Source organism: Aphelocoma coerulescens, assembly GCF_041296385.1.
Source record: "Aphelocoma coerulescens isolate FSJ_1873_10779 chromosome W unlocalized genomic scaffold, UR_Acoe_1.0 ChrW_unloc_scaf_2, whole genome shotgun sequence".
Lineage (NCBI taxonomy): Eukaryota > Metazoa > Chordata > Aves > Passeriformes > Corvidae > Aphelocoma > Aphelocoma coerulescens.
The window spans coordinates 6,083,303-6,099,721 of record NW_027184081.1 but is presented as its reverse complement, the minus strand read 5'-3'; the positions used below and the strand labels follow the sequence as shown (position 1 = coordinate 6,099,721).

General features: G+C 48.7%; 1 protein-coding gene across 1 annotated transcript in view; it reads left to right on the top strand.

Moving 5' to 3' along the window:
• Positions 1-16,419, top strand: part of LOC138102822 (E3 ubiquitin-protein ligase KCMF1-like) — a 156,606-nt gene that overhangs the window by 92,905 nt on the left and 47,282 nt on the right. The window lies entirely within an intron of this gene.

The window sequence follows — 16,419 nt, the reverse complement described above, 5'->3', positions numbered from 1 at the left end:
CCCCGTGGGAACCGGAAAGGGGGCGTTGGAACCAGGAAGTCGTCCACAGGGGGCGGGGTCAGAGGACCAGGAGGCGTGGTCCCAGGATGGGCAGGGATTCCCGATGCAGGGGGCGGTACCCGACGCATGGGAGGAACCCAATGACATCATGTCTGGGGGCGGGTATAGGAAAGGGTTGAGGGTAGGAGGGCTAAAGGGATTGTGGGAAGAAGAGGGGGGAGGGTGGACTGTGCCATGCGGTCAGCGCCATTGTTCATACATGTGGAGTGGGGGGGAACAATGGCAAACAGCATTTAGAACAGTTTTCTGGGCTTACAAGTGGGGAAGAGGGCGAGGGATACGGGGTTTGGGAAGAGATCGAGGTAGCCTGGCCAGGGCTAACTCGACAGGGTGGCTGAAAAGACCGAGAAGGGTCAGAGAGAAGGTAGCAACTCCATGCCTCTTGGCATATCACCCCATTTGGTTTTTCCAACGAAAGGGAAGTGGGATGAAGAGCAGGAGGGGAGGAAGGAGGGATATGGGAAGAACTGCGAGGGGATTTGTGCTTTTCTTTTACTTTCTGATCCATTTTATGCAAGTCCCAAAGGACTAGAACTAAAGGAAAAGATTTTTCTCCAGAGGAGTCTCTCTTTCACTTTAAATCAGTAATCTTATCCCCCACAGCCTGCCAGAAGGCAGGAGATTTTAAATTTGTGGGATATACTTGAGGAAGGTAAAAGAAAAGCCAGCGAACAAACTGCTTTAACAGACCCTTTGAAAATTTAAAGCCACTAACTTGAAGGGATTTCACAACTTGGAGAAAAACCTCTCTTTGGGGCTGGGAGAGTTTTGATCCCATATCTCTCTCAGCACTTCTTCCACCTGCCATCCGCAAAACGAAAAAAGAAACAAAGTATACGGGACCAGGGATACTCATACAAGTTTCAGAAATCAGCACAAACTCGTCCGGTCACAAAGTAAAAAGCACAGGTGGGGTTCTCCTTGGCACGGCTGCTCTCCAAGGTCAGTTCAGTGCAGAATCAGTGGGAGTTAGCAGCCTTCTCTAAGGGCACCGCTCCTAAAACAGAGCGGACTGCTCCGAGAGGCGTCGGCAAGTCCAAAGTCGCTTCTTCTCACTGTCCACTGACAGAGACGACGTCGCAGGGATCCATTTGCATGAGCCCCACATTGGGTGCCAACCTAACACAGTGTTTGGTGCTCGAGGCACGAGCTCTGGCATGCCCCAGGTCAGAGGGAGTCCAGCTGCATTACCTCCACGCGTCGCTGAAGTGACTTCGGCATCAGGAAAAGAGCTGCTTGCTGGGCTGGCTAGCTGACTTCTCGGCAGAGGGAACACAGCAGGAGCCGATGGGATCAGCTCATGTTAGCTCGGAGACAAAGGAAGAGAGAGGCTGTTCGGGTCTGGCTTCTAACAGGTTTTATTGTTAGAAGTTTCGCAACCCGAACAAGCTCGAAAGGCTAGTATCCGATGTGATGGGAATGATGGGATCGATGGAATCAAATACTGAGGCTTGTCCTCAGTTTTATAGGGAATTTGAAAACCGCGGTGAAAGGGGAAAACAACCAATGAGTTACAAGCCAGGGGGAGGATACAATGTAACAAGAGCCACTGGGGGAAACCGAGAGGTGGGAGTTATAACAGACAACCAATGAACAACCGAGTAACCGAGAATTTTCCCGAACCAGGGGAGGTGGCTTGTACCCGGGCACCACCCAGGGGGTGTGGCTTAGGCTTCTGAGCCACCCCTCGACCCACCCTCTGAGTCTGTCTCTTCGGGGAACTTGATCCAGGGGAGGAGCTGGGATTGATTGGCATTACGCAGCCCCAGCCCCGCAGTGGGCTGGGTCACACCAACATTTTTCCTAGCATACCTTTCCAATGCACCACCAGAACCTTTTCTCCATCTGTTGTATGCAGGGGTTCAGATTAGGTAGGGCCAGATCAGTTGGTGGAGCCTCTGGTGTTAACTAACCAGGTGGCCTTTGCTCCCAATTTTTGAAAGTCTTCCCACCCAGTGCCTTCAAGGTGGTTTTTAGCAGTCCGTTGCACCGCTCAACTTTCCCAGCAGCTGGTGCATGATAAGGAATATGGTACACCCATTCAATGCCATGTTCTCTAGCCCAGGTGTTTATAAGGCTGTTTTTGAAATGAGTCCCATTGTCGGACTCAGTTTTCTCAGGGGTACCATGCCTCCAAAGGCCTTGCTTTTAGAGGCCCAGAATGGTGTTGTGGGCAGTAGCATGAGGCACAGGGGAGGTCTCCAGCCATCCTGTGGTGGCTTCTACCACTGTGAGTACATCAGATTTGCCTTGGCGGGTTTGAGGTAGTGATGTAGTCAACCTGCCAGGCCTCCCCATACTTATATTTGGATCATCACCCCCCATACCACAGGGGTTTCTCCCGCTTGGCCTGCTTGATCCCAGCACACGTTTCACACTTATGGATAACCTGGGAGATATGGTCCATGGTTAAATCCACCCCTTGGTCTCGTGCCCACTTATAGGTGGCATCTCTGCCCTGATGGCCTTAGGCATCATGGGCCCATCGAGCTAGGAACAACTCTCCCTTGTGTTGCCAATCCAAGTCTATCTGGGACACCTCTATTTTTGCAGCCTGATCTACCTGTTCGTTGTTTCAGTGCTCCTCATTAGCCTGACTCTTGGGGGCATGGGCATCTACATGGCAGACTTTCACAGCCAGCTTCTCTACCCGAGTGGCAATGTCTTGCCATTCTTCAGTAGCCCAGATTGGTCTTCCTCTATGCTGCCAATTAGCCTTTTTCCACTTTTCCAGCCATCCCCACAGAGCATTGGCTACCGTCTACAAATTGTTGTAAAGGTAGAGCTTTGGCTACTTCTCTCTTTCGGCAATGTCCATGGCCAATTGGATGGCTTTGAGTTCAGCAAGCTAGCTCAATCCACCTTCTCCGTCAGTAGCTTTTGTGACCTGTCATGTGGGGCTCCATACGTCTGCTTTCCACTTTCAGTTCATCCCTATTATGTGACAGGAACTGTCAGTGAAACGAGCATAGCGTGTTTCTTCTGCTGGCAGTTGGTTGTATGTTGGGGTCTCCTCCCCCCGCCATGTAGCCCTGGGAGCCCTGAAGGAGGCACGGGGTTTCCCTGCCCCTGGTCAGCCTCGTTCCCCATTGGTTGGTTTGTGTTCCCCTGCGCGGGCAAAAGGAGCTCGGGTCCTGACTGTAGGAGTCCCTCAGCAGAGCCCGGCCATGCGGCTGGGGAAATAAACATCTCTGAAACATCTAGCAAGAATCCGTCCGTATATATTTGTTTTCCATGGGACTCCTGGTTTGATATAGGCGTGTTGCAGAATCCCCACTGTAACAGTTGTACAGTGGAGCTTCCTCAGCACATGTCACTTGTTCCTGCTCCTCTTTGTCAGTAAGACCAAAGTTTTCACCTTCAGGCCAATTTGTAATTATTTTCAAAATCTCAGGGCGATTTGAGTTTCCAATATAGGCATACATGCTGTGTGATGAGGGCAATCCATTTACTCCATGTGGCATCGGTGGCATGGTGGGTAGAGGGAGCCTTTGCTTTGAACATCCACCCAGCACTGGTAGTCAGGGTGCCAGGAGGAGTTGTGCTTCAGTGCTGATTACCTCTGAGGTGGCTTGGACTCCTTCATAGGCTGCCAAGATTTCCTTCTCTGTTGGAGTGTAGTTGGCTTCGGACCATCTGTATGGCTCCAGAATCCGAGTGGTTGACCTTGAGTCTCACCAGGCACCTTCTGCCAAAGGCTTTGTCACCGAAACTGCGGGAAAACAAAAACCCTCCAACATCTTTAATGTTTGAGAGTCAAGGCATTACTTTATTATCTGGCCAGGATGTACCACAGAAATAATCTCATCCACACATAGCCCGGGTGTGCAGAATCATTCCATGACACGACCTTTACTAGATTTTTCACGTTTTATACAGTCAAAACTCATAGAAACTAATTGGCACAGTGTTCATTGGTCTCAAGTTGTGTAATTCTTAGTATTTGGTCTCCTATTGGATCCGGATTTCTTCACTTCTGATGTTAATTAGATTTTCATTCCTTGATTTTCCTATCAGTCTTTTCCAGAGGAGATGTCTCCAATTCTGCCAGAGGCAGAGTCTGGGGTAGATGTTTGTAGTTGGCTGCTGATGTTCAGTTGATGTTATGTTTATGGCCTTATCTCTTTGGGGCTACTCCCAGTCTGTTGAAATGCTTAGCCCATCAGGCCTCACTTAGAGAAACAATGCCCTGGAAAGAAGCTTCAGTTCCCTTCCCCCGGGGCAAAGGTGAACAAACCTGGCTAAAGTTATACATAAAAAAATTTTAAACTGGTGTGTTTTTCAACAGCTCCAGGACAGACCATTGTTCCCAGATGTAGAGTAAAACACATTCTTCACCTCTGGTCCCATCCTGACTGGGCCAAGGGCTACTGCATGAGCAATTTCCTGTTTGATCTGGGCAAAGGCTTGCTGCTGTTCAGGGCCCCAGTGGAAATTGTTCTTCTTGCAAGAAACCAGGTAGAGAGGGCTCACAATCTGGCTGTACTCAGGAATGTTCATTCTCCAAAAACCTATGGTGCCTAGGAAAGCTTGTGTTTCTTTCTCTCTGGTTGGTGGAGACATTGCTGTGATCTTATTGATGACCTTGGTGGGTATCTGACAGCATCCATCTTGCCACTTCACTCCTAGGAACTGGATCTTTTTTAGGCAGGTCCCTTGACATTGCTCTTCTTGATGGCAAAGACAGTTTCCAGGAGAATCTGGATGATTTTCTCTCCTTTCTCAAGTAATTCCATTTCTGTGTTCCGCCACACAATGATGCCATCAATGTACTGCAGGTGTTCTGGAGCCTCACCCTTTTCCAGTGCAGTCTGGATCAGTCCATGGCAGATGGTGGGACTGTGCTTCCACCCCTGGGGCAGTCAGTTCCAGGTGTACTGCATGCCCCTCCAGGTGAAGGCAAACTGAGGCCTGCACTCTGCTGCTAGAGGAATAGAGAAAAATGTATTTGTAATGTCAGTAGTGGCATACCACTTACCTGCCTTGGACTCCAGCTCATACTGGAGCTCCAACATGTTCGGCACAGCAGCGCTCAGCGGTGGAGTCACTTCATTCAAGTCATGATAATCCACAGTCACTCTCCATTCTCCTTCCAATTTGCGCACAGGCCAGGTGGGGCTATTGAAGGGTGAGTGGGTCTTGCTGACCACCCCTTGGCTCTCCAGCTCACAAATCATCTTGTGGATGGGAATGATGGCATCTCAATTTGTCCGATACTGCTGGCGATGCACTGTCGAGGTGGCAATTGGTACTCCTTCCTCCACCTTCAGGAGTCCTACTGCAGAAGGATTTTCTGACAGTCCAGGCAGGGTGTTCAATTGCCTAATGCCCTCCCTCTCCACAGCAGCTATTCCAAAAGCCCACCTGAGTCCCTTTGGGTCTTTGAAATACCCACTCCAGAGGAAATCTATGCTCAGAATGCATGGGGCCTCTGGACCAGTCACAATAGGATGTTTCTTCCCCTCTTTTCCTGCCCGGCTCACCTCACCTTCCATCAGGTTCTTGCTAGCCATTCAGGCGCATGGCAGGGCTTCTTCCGGCCATAGGAGGTGCGATTAAAAGAAGGCTCTAGGGAATGTGGTGACCCAGAGCATGCTGACCGGGAGTGGGCAAACAGGGGCGTGGCACGGCAGTTTGTGCAGCAGTTCGGGAAGGCAGGGCAAGCAAGCAGGGTTGCAGGCATTCTCCTGCTATAGTGGCGTTTTTATTTTACTTTGCTAGATTTTTGGTTGGGTGTTTTTGGGGGTTTTTTTGTGTTTGTTTTTTTTCTTTCCAGCAATGGTCTCTAAAATGATCAAAAGCTATAGCTAGTAAAAGTGTACAAAGCCAAACAGAACCCTCCAAGAAGGATGCATCTGTCCAGACCCCTTCCTGTATGGAGTGTTTTAGCCTGTCAGTAGTACCAGGGGACGGTGCAAAAGATGCCTGCCTGTGGTGCAAACAGGTGAATGATCTCCTCTGTCTGGTGGCTGAGCTTAAGGAGGAAGTAGAAAGACTAAGGAGTATTAGGGAAAGTAAAAGGGAAACAGACTGGTGGAGTTTCACCCTTCCATCCCTGAGAGAAGCCCACGAGGAGTCAGAGAACTCCCATGCCTCCTACCATCAGGAAGAAGGAGGAGACCTAGTTGATGAAGGGGAATGGAAATGGGTCCCTCCTCAGGGAGGTAATAAAAATTCCTCCCGACCCCCATCACCTACCCAGGTGCCACTTCAGAATAGGTATGAGGCCCTGGATCCAGGGGGTCAGCCAGGTGACATCGAAGAAAATAATCTGCCTGGAGAGCCTCCCAATTGCACTTCATCTGTCAGACGGATCACTACCTGTAGCATTAAAAAGAAAAGAAGGGTAGTCATAGTAGGTGACTCCCTTCTGAGGGGAATAGAGGGCCCTGTGTGTCACCCAGACCCATCCCACAGGAAGGTCTGCTACCTGCCTGAGGCCTGGGTATAGGATATCACCAGGAGACTCTCTGGGCTGATTCAGCCCTCTGATTATTACCCACTGCTGATACTCCAGGCTGGCAGTGATGGGATTGAAAAGAAGAGCACCAGGGCAATTAAAAGGGACTTCAGGGCTCTGGGTAAAGTGGTTGATGGGGCAGAAGCACAGGTGGTGTTCTGCTCAGTCCCTTCAGTGGCAGGGACAAATGATGAAAGGAACAGGAGAACCCACATTATCAACAAGTGGCTTAAAGGCTGGTGTCATCGGCAGAATTTTTGATTCTTTGATCAGGGGGCAACTTTCATGGCACCTGGCCTACTGGAGCCAGATGGGGTCCATCTATCTGTTAAGGGCAAAAGGATTTTAGCCCATGAATTGGCAGAACTCATTGAGAGGGCTTTAAACTAGGTTCGAAGGGGGAAGGGGATGCAGCTGGGCTCTCCAGAAACAAGCCCAAGGGGGGTAAGCCAGAGTCAGGGGTAAAATCAGCAGCCCAGCTGAAGTGCATGTACACTAATGCATGCAGCATGGGTAACAAACAAGAGGAGCTGGAAGCCATGGTACAGCAGGAAAGCTGTGATGTAGTCGCCATCATGGAAACGTGGTGGGATGACTTGCATAACTGGAGTGCTGCAATGGATGGCTACAAGCTCTTCAGAAGAGACAGGAGAGGGAGAAGAGGTGGCTCTTTATATTAGGGAGGCTCTTGACACCATGAAAATTGAGACTAATGGTGATAAAGTCGAGTGCCTATGGGTAAGAATCAGGGGGAAGGCCAACAAGGCTGACATCCTGGTGGGAGTCTGTTATAGACCACCCAACCAGGAAGAAGAGGTGGATAACTTATTCTACAAGCAGCTGGAGGATGTTTCAAGATCACCAGCCCTTGTTCTTGTAGGTGACTTTAAGCTGCCAGACATCTGCTGGGAACTTAACACAGCAGAGAAGAGGCAGTCTAGGAGGTTCTTAGAGTTTGTGGAGGACAACTTCCTGTCACAGCTGGTGAGTGAGCCTACCAGGGGAGGGACTACACTAGACCTGCTGTTTGCAAACAGAGATGGGCTGGTGGGAGATGTGGTGGTTGGAGGCCATCTGGGACACAGCGATCATGAAATTATAGAGTTTTCAATATTTGGTGAAACAAGCAGGGGCATCAATAAAACTTCCACACTGGACTTCTGGAGGGCAGACTTTGGCCTATTCAAGAGACTTATTCAGACAGTTCCTTGGGAAGCAGCCCTTAAGAACAAAGGAGCCCAGGAAGGATGGGCGTGCTTCAAAACACAAATCTTTAAGGCACAGGAACAGACTGTCCCTATGTGCCAAAAGATGAGTTGACGAGGAAAATGACTGGCCTGGATGGGCAAGGAGCTTTTGAAGGAACTAAGGAAAGAAAAGAGGGTGTATCACCTTTGGAAGGAGGGTCAGGTATCTCAGGAAATGTTTAAGGGGGTTGCCTAGGGCATGTAGAAAAAAAATTAGAGAGGCAGAAGCCCAGTTAGAACTCAATCTGGCAACTTCTGTGAAGGACAATAAAAATATTTTTATAAATACATTAATGGCAGAAGGAAGGGCAAGGACAACCTCCATTCTCTATTAGATGCGGGAGGGAATTTAGTAACTAAAGATGAGGAAAAGGCAGAGGTACTTAGCACCTTCTTTGCCTCAGTTTTCAACAGAAAGACAGGTTGTCCTTAGGACAACTGTCCTCCCGGGCTTGTAGATGGTGTCAGGAAGCAGAATAGCTCCCTGGTTATCCAGAAGGAAGCAGTCAGAGACCTGCTGAGCCACTTAGATGCTCATAAATCTATGGGACCAGATGGGATCCATCCTAGGGTGATGAGGGAGCTGGCAGATGAGCTTATGAAGCCGCTCTCCATCATTTACCATCAGTCCTGGCTCACTGGGGAGGTCCCAGATGACTGGAAGCTGGCCAATGTGATGCCCGCCCACCCACAAGAAGGGCTGGAAGGAGGATCTGGGAAACTACAGACCAGTCAGCCTGACCTCGGTACCCAGCAAGGTTATGGAACAGATCATCGAGTGCCATCACACGGCACCTACAGGATGGCACAGTATCAGACCCAGCCAGCATGGGTTTATGAGGGGTAGGTTGTGCATGACCAACCTCATCTCCTTTTATGACCAGGTTACCTGCCTGGTGGATGCAGGAAAGGCTGTGGATGTTGTCTATCTGGACTTCAGCAAAGCCTTTGACACTGTCTCCCACAGCATACTCCTGGAAAAGCTGGCAGCCCACAGCTTGGACAGGAGCACTCTTTGCTGGGTTAAGAGCTGGCTGGGTGGCCGGGCCCAGAGAGTGGTGATGAACGGTGCTGCATCCAGTTGGCGGCCAGTCACTAGTGGGGTCCCCCAGGGATCAGTGCTGGGGCCAGTCCTGTTTAACATCTTCATTGATGAGCTGAATGAGGGGACTGAGTCTACCATCAGTAAATTTGCAGGTGACACCAAGCAGGGAGCATGTGTCGATCTGTTGGAGGGTAGGAGGACTCTGCAAAGGGACCTGGACAGTCTGGATAGATGGGCCGAGTCCAATAAGATGAAGTTTAACAAGTCCAAGTGCTGAGTCGTGCACTTTGGCCACAACAACCCCCTGCAGCGCTATAGGCTGGGGACAGTGTGGCTGGACAGTGCCCAGGTAGAAAGGGACCTGGGGATACTGGTCGACAGCTGACTGAACATGAGCCAGCAGTGTGCCCAGGTGGCCAAGAAGGCCAATGGCATCCTGGCCTGTATCAGGAATAGTGTGGCCAGCAGGACCAGGGAAATCATTCTTCCCCGTGCTCGGCAGTGGTGAGGCCTTGAGTACTGTGTCCAGTTCTGGGCTCCTCAATTTAGGAAGGATGTTGAGATGCTTGAACATGTCCAGAGGAGGGCAACAAGGCTGGTGAAGGACTTGGAACACAAGCCCTATGAAGAACGGCTGAGGGAGCTGGGGTTGTTTAGCCTGGAAAAAAGGGGACTCAGAGGTGACCATATCACTCTCTACAACTACATGAAAGGTGGTTGTAGTCAGGTGGAGGTCGGTCTCTTCTCCCAGGCAACAACTGACAGAACGAGAGGACACAGTCTTAAGCTGAGCCATGGGAAGTTTAGGTTAGACATTAGAAAAAAATTCTTCACTGAAAGAGTGATTGCATACCAGAATCGTCTGCCCAGGGAGGTGGTGGACCCACAGTCCCTGGATGTGTTTAAAAAAAGACTGGACATGGCACTCAGTGCCATGGTTTAGTTGACGAGGAGGTGTTAGGTCATAGGTTGTACTAGATGATCTTAAAGGTCTTTTCCAACCTAGTTCATTCTGTGTGATTCTGTGCTGTGGTCCCCCTGTCACCCCAGCAATAGAAACAGGTTCTGTCCCTGAATGTCCCGATGGGATTAACGTGCACTACACACCAGTGTCGTCCAAGGCCTTGTATTTTTGTGGTTCTGATGTGCCAGGCCATCGGATCCACACAGTCCAAAAGACACGATTCTCCTGTGCTTCTACCTGGCTAGAGGCAGGGCTCCTCTAGCCCTGGTTATCATTCCCTCCCTGGGCATACATTCTAGAGGTTTCTTCAAGGGGATTGGACATGTCATCCTCCCTTCCATTTGCCTGGCAGCTTGGCTATGGGAAACTGGAGCTACTTTCCATCTGGTGGAACTCCCTCTCTTAGTATTGTCCTCCTTCAGTTCACACACCCATGCTGCCAGGGCAGAAGTGGGTTTTTGTCTTGGTTTGAAAGACAGGTGTCTGCCAAGGAAGGCAGGAGCCTCCCTTGAAATGGAAAATGCAACCCCCTTCCCTCCAAATTATTATAATTTTGAAATTCGGGGGCTTTCAGGTAAAGATATGAGGAATAGGAATAACAGTTCTTTACTTATATATATATAAAAAAAGGCAAACAAGCAACAATAACTATGGCAGCAGCAACAAACAGAACCAGTAACCTGGTGACAACCTTCTCGGCTGTCAGGCACTTTCCCCTTTTGGTGCAGTTACGGTCACAGCTGGCAGGGGCACTGGTGGCTCCCGGTGAGCAGGGCAGGTGCGATGATTTCCCCACGGCTGCAGGGGGCGCTCTGGCACAAGCTCGGGGAGCACGCAGTAATGGTGGCTTGGCCGAGCCAGTAAGGGATGGAAGAAAGGCTTCACAAACCCCCAGGGGCAGCCGATCCCAGTGCCCCAGCAGGACCCTCAGGAGCAGCAAACTGGAACGGCAGGAATGAGCACAAAATCCCAGGTGGTAGACGAGATGTATCAAAACTCCTGAGCTTCAGCAGGAACCCTGGAATGTCTCGGCAGGCAGGGGGTGCGAAGTTACAGTGTAGTGAAGACTCGGAGCAGTGGCAAAGGAATGGCAGGGGGAGGGCAGCCACGGCCCGGCTCCCATCAGGGCAGGGAAAGGCGGGCTCAGGGTCCCGGGGTTTTCCCCTGAGGCACCTGAGCAGATGGTGAAGAAGTCCCTCTTTTAGTGAGGTAGGGTGTTAAATAGGGTCCCCATGCAACGTCTGCTCAAGTAAGCAGAGCTCCACTCAACCGTAGAAGGAAGGCAGCAGAGGGCAGAACCCTGCAGTGGTGATGAATTCTCCCCACAGCGACCGCAGCTTCTCCCCTCTCCAAACACCTTGAGAGCAAGAGAGCTAGGGGCTCCACTCAACCCCTTTTTCCCAGTCCAAATCTCGAGGCATCTCTGCCCTACACGAGAAAACCTCAGGTAAAAGAGAGTAGCCAGCTGGACCCCTCCTCCTGTGGCCAGGTCTTTTGTCTCTCTTAAGTATCCAGTCCTTACTGTTTCCTGGCAACACCTATGGGGAAAATTATTTAAGAGAAAAAGAAAAAGAAAAGGAGAACTCCTAAAACCCCAACAGTTTTCCATCCCACCTTTTCATATTTTCCCAATGGTCACACAGGAAGAATCACAGGTCAGTTCATGGGGTGTACCCTTCCTCTCTAGCTGGGGGACGTCTGCTTCTGGTTACAGGACCTGTGGTTGGAACTGACAAGATTTGGAGGTCCTCTTTAATCCCCTTCCTAAATTTCTGATGAGTGTCCTCAATCCTGTCTTCCATTTTTTGTATGTGCTCTGACAGACTTGTTTCCTCAGCTGAGATTCTTGCTTGAGTTGGGCCTTGCACAGTGTCTGCATATGCTCAGAGCCTACTCACCATAGTATTCACTGTCTTGTCCCCCTCATTCCACTTCATCATTGCTAAAGCAGAGGCATATTCTTGTGGCCCGAGTCGTGCAAGTTTTAGCCACATCACTGGCGTGCATTTTACCATGTCTGGACTCCTAATTGTTTGGTCATCTAAGAAAACTATCTCTATCACCCCCAGTTCTCTCAAGCATTGAATCCCTTGTTCTATGGTCTTCCATGAGGTTTGCTGCAACTGGAGATCTCGGCACAGGTATCTTTCCTTCACACTTCTTAAGAGACATGTTCAGAGACTGAGAGCTTTGCGCCCCCTTGTCATCCCTTGGTCAATACCCACATCATGTGACAGAGATCCCAAATGCCTCACTTCAGTGCCGTCCAAAATTGTATTATCGCCTGTGGCGTCCCAGATTTGGACTAACCAACTTAATGTAGATTCATCAGGCTGTCTGGTTTAATCTTTTCTTAGGCTGTGAAGGCTCTCTATGGACAGAGACTCTGTAATAATTTCTGGTTTGGATTCCTCTGCTGTCTGTGAGGATCCTGGCTCCCCATCATCATTCACTGGGCGAATGGATTTGGCTTTGTGTTTCCTTCTCTGGACAGGGGCAATTGCTATTGGCTTAGGCTCCTCATCTGGTTTAGCTGCAGCCTGAGTGACTGGGATGTCAGCTGATTCATCCTCCTGCCCATCTGGCTGTGTCTGCTGCCTTACAGTATCTAGCAGTGTGTGGTAAGCATTAGCCAGGACCCAGCACATTGCAATGAGCTTTTTCTTCTCATTAGAGTTGTCATTGCAATTTTCTTTTAGATATTTCCCCACCTCAGCTGGATTCTGAATTTGTTCAGGGGGGAAGTTCCAAGCTATTGCATCAGAGAATTCCTTCAGGGTTTGGCCTATGTCCTCCCACACATCATACCACTCAGAATTTTCCATGACTGGGGCAGGTGTCTGGACAGCCTCTCTGGAAATCTCAGCCCTGATTCTAGACAAGCTGCAAACCATATAGAGGAAACCTAATAGATAAAACTGTTTATCAGTCCACATGTGTACTTGTGTATTGGTAATTAACAGTAGAAAAACTGAAAAAGTCTTGCTAATTTCTAAGGTAAAATGCATCAAAAACTTTATTTAAAAATAAGCCAGGTTATTTTTCTTTTGTGATCATTTCCATGAGGCCATTCTGAAGAAGGTACAGGAAAACTTTCCATTGAATAGGAAATAATTTTAAAAGCTTTTAAAAAGTTATTGTTGCATCATGTAAATCAGAACTTCATGAATAAGCTTGAATTCTTTTCACAACTTGTTTATTCATTTGCCCTTTTTGTTCCCTGCTTATAATTGGACCCCTCCTGAGTGTGTGTTTTTCCTCAAAACCTGAGATTGATTAGGATGCATTCAATTCACTTTGGCATTGTTATCTTTCAGTGTTCTGGGGTTTTTTTGTGTGGTTTTTTTTATTTTTTTAAGGTGTAGAGAGGCAAACTCCTAAAATTTTAATTAATGCAGTGTATGGGTTAAAAAACCAGAGCTGAATTTCTGAGGCTTTTTTTTTCTTGATGCTTTTCTTTCCTGTTACATAAAAGGGTATGAAAGTAGTGTGTTATGCCACCTGCTGTCAGGTTATCAAAATGAAAATGTGGTATTTTAGAATGATATGAAGAAATACTAGCTGCGAGAGATGTTGTGAGAATTCTCTCTATGTAATTTAACTTTGCTTCCTGGACCTGACATCACAAGTAGTAGTGATGACTTGTGTTAATACTAGATTTTTATCTGATAATGGAGTTTATAATTAGGAAATGACCATTGGGATATTTGCAGTTTTGAGACCTTGATGATCTTCCTCTACTAATCCTCTTGGAGTCAATGTTGGTGCTTTCTTCCAAGAACATTGTTTCTATAACATTTTCTGCATTTGCACTGAGCTATGAAAAGCTTGTTTAAATTGATCCAAAAGGAGGACTTCGATCAAAATATCGCATGTGTTGTACACACTAGTTATTATCATGAAGGCCTTTAATTTACTACTGCAATGATGGAAGTTTTTGTGGGCCTTGACAGATGAAAAGATGATGATGCTTCCTTTGCCCTTATCTAAATTAACAGCAGAGAACTGAAATGACACAGACAAAATTGCAAAAACCTTTAGAAGATAATTAAGTTTTTCCTGACCCAGGCAGTGTGACTGATTGATTTACAGTACAAAGTTTGAACTTTCAAAAGGAAGAAGCTGAAGAGATGATGCAACATAAAATTAAGATGTATTCAAAGTTATTCTGTACTTCAAAATAGAAGACCTAAATTTTTGCTCTCGAATATGTTTATATTGTGAAAAATGGTTGTGGCGTTCTTAATAATTTAATTATTAGAAAGTATAAAAATAAACACAAAAGCAAGGGAGGGGTGGTGTTGGGGTCCCTCCCCCTGCCATGGAGCCCTGGGAGAGGGGCCCTGGGGGGAGGCACGGGGTTTCCCTGCCCCTGGTCAGCCTCGTTCCCCATTGGTTGGTTTGTGGTTTCCTGCGCGGGCAAAGGACCCTCGGGTCCCGTGACTGTAACAGTTCCTCGGCAGAGCCCCAGCCATGCGGCTGGAGAAATAAACATCTCTCTGAAACATCTATCAAGAATCCGTCCATATGTATTTCTTTTCCACGGGACTCCTGGTTTGATATAGGCGTGTTACAGTATCCCCACTGTAACAAATGGTGGTAAATTGCGAGCAGAACGATCCCTGATCCCTAAGCAACTGATTTGTGTGAGTAAACCCTGGAAACTTTGGATTCCTCTTCTTGTTTTTGTTTTGCTATTCCATATCTAAACTATGGAGGAACCGTGGGAAGACTCTTGGCTCTCAGAGCCGCATATGGACATTTATCTTAAAATGATTCTTGAACAACGATTTGTAAATTTTAGCTTGATTCAAGCTCAGAAAGAACTGAAACACTTCCTGTCATGGTTGCTTAAGAACTTTTTCTATGTTTCTTGGGATTTAATTCTTACCAAGGGCTTTTGGAAGACCGTTTGGACCCAGTTAATATTTGAGTCAAAATATATGCCGATAGAAGAATATTTTCGTGAATATTATTTAATTACCAAGACTGTTGAGCAATGTCAGCTGTGTCCTGGCGAAGGGAAGCCTGGCTCAGGGACCGTGCGACCCAGGCCACGTGCACCGAGCACTCTGCTAGCAGCAGCGAGGCAGTTCCCGTGCGCGGGTGGAGCCATGCGAGCCGCAGTGTCAGCAGCGGAGCAAGACGCGGCGGGAGCGGCGGGACCCAGCGGTGCCTGCCCGGCCCCGCGCAGCGCGTGGTGGAGCGAGCCCCGTGAACGCCCGACCGAGAGGGGTGGCGCGCGGGCAGTGGCTGGCAGCGGTGGAGCGGAGCCGCCCCCAGCTGAAACGCGTGCTAGAGCAGGGAGCGGGGGGGTCATCGCTCGGGGGCCTGGCCGAGATGCATTGCCTGAAGCTGCAACCAGAGGAGGCCACGCACGGAGAACTGAGCAGCGCGGCCCGGCCCGGCCCGTGCAGCCCCAAATGCGACCCCGGGAAGAGCGCGCAGACACGAGCAGCTCTGGCAGCCCCAGCAGCTCCGACAATTCCAACACGGGACCGAGCGAAAGAGAGAGCAAAGACGCAGCGAGACAGAAAACAGCAGCCACTCGGAAAAAGGAAAAGATCATAGTTGCTAAGAACTTAGGGATAGTAAAATGGTGTAATGTTAAACAAAATTATGGTTTTATAACAAGGTGTGACAACCAGCAAGACATATTCGTGCATAGAACTGCTATTAAAAAGAATAACCCTGAAAAATGCATCCCAAGCTTGGGAGATGGAGAGGTGGTGGAAATCAAAATCATACAAGGTAGAAAAGGGTTACAAGCATCGCAGGTCACTGGGCCTGATGGTGTTTCTGTAAAAGGCAGTATATATGCAAAAAATCGTAGTCCTGTTAGACAATATCTCCATTGTAAACCCCCCTACAGTCTCCCTTTCCTAATCCCACCTTTCCCTTTTACCCTATGTCCTATGACCCCCAGTGTATTCCCAATCCGTTTTTCCATCCATGGTTTCCTTCACAGAACCATACCTTTGCCAATTGTTTCCCCAAAAATCCCTTTCCAATGCCGAGTGGGGGATGAAAAGGGAGAGGGAAGAAATTAAACCCTCTCCTGCCTCAGTTTCCCCACAAAGCATGCTCAGAGAGTTCTGTCTCCCTTCTGTCAGCCCTAAGATGTTCCAGAGAATCTGTTTGGACATTTAAAGGCTCAGGAGGGTGGCTTGTATTGTTTTGAAACTGTTCTTGTTATGTTTATCCAGTTGTCTTCATTCTCCTTTTATTAAAATAAAACGGGTGAAATGTCGGGGTCCCTCCCCCTGCCATGGAGCCCTGGGAGAGGGGCCCTGGGGGGGAGGCACGGGGTTTCCCGAGCCCCTGGTCAGCCTCGTTCCCCATTTGTTGGTTTGTGGTTTCCTGCGCGGGGAAGGACCCTTGGGTCCTGTGACTGTAACAGTTCCTCGGCAGAGCCCCGGCCATGCGTCTGGAGAAATAAACATCTCTCTGAAACATCTATCAAGAATCCGTCCATATGTATTTCTTTTCCATGGGACTCCTGGTTTGATATAGGCGTGTTACAGTATCCCCACTGTAACAGGGTGGTATTATGTGGTGGTGGTGGTGGTGTGTGGTTTTGTGTGACTTGCAGGATGGTCTGCTGTGGACTTTGTTTTGTTGTTTTCACAAAGTATACTATTTA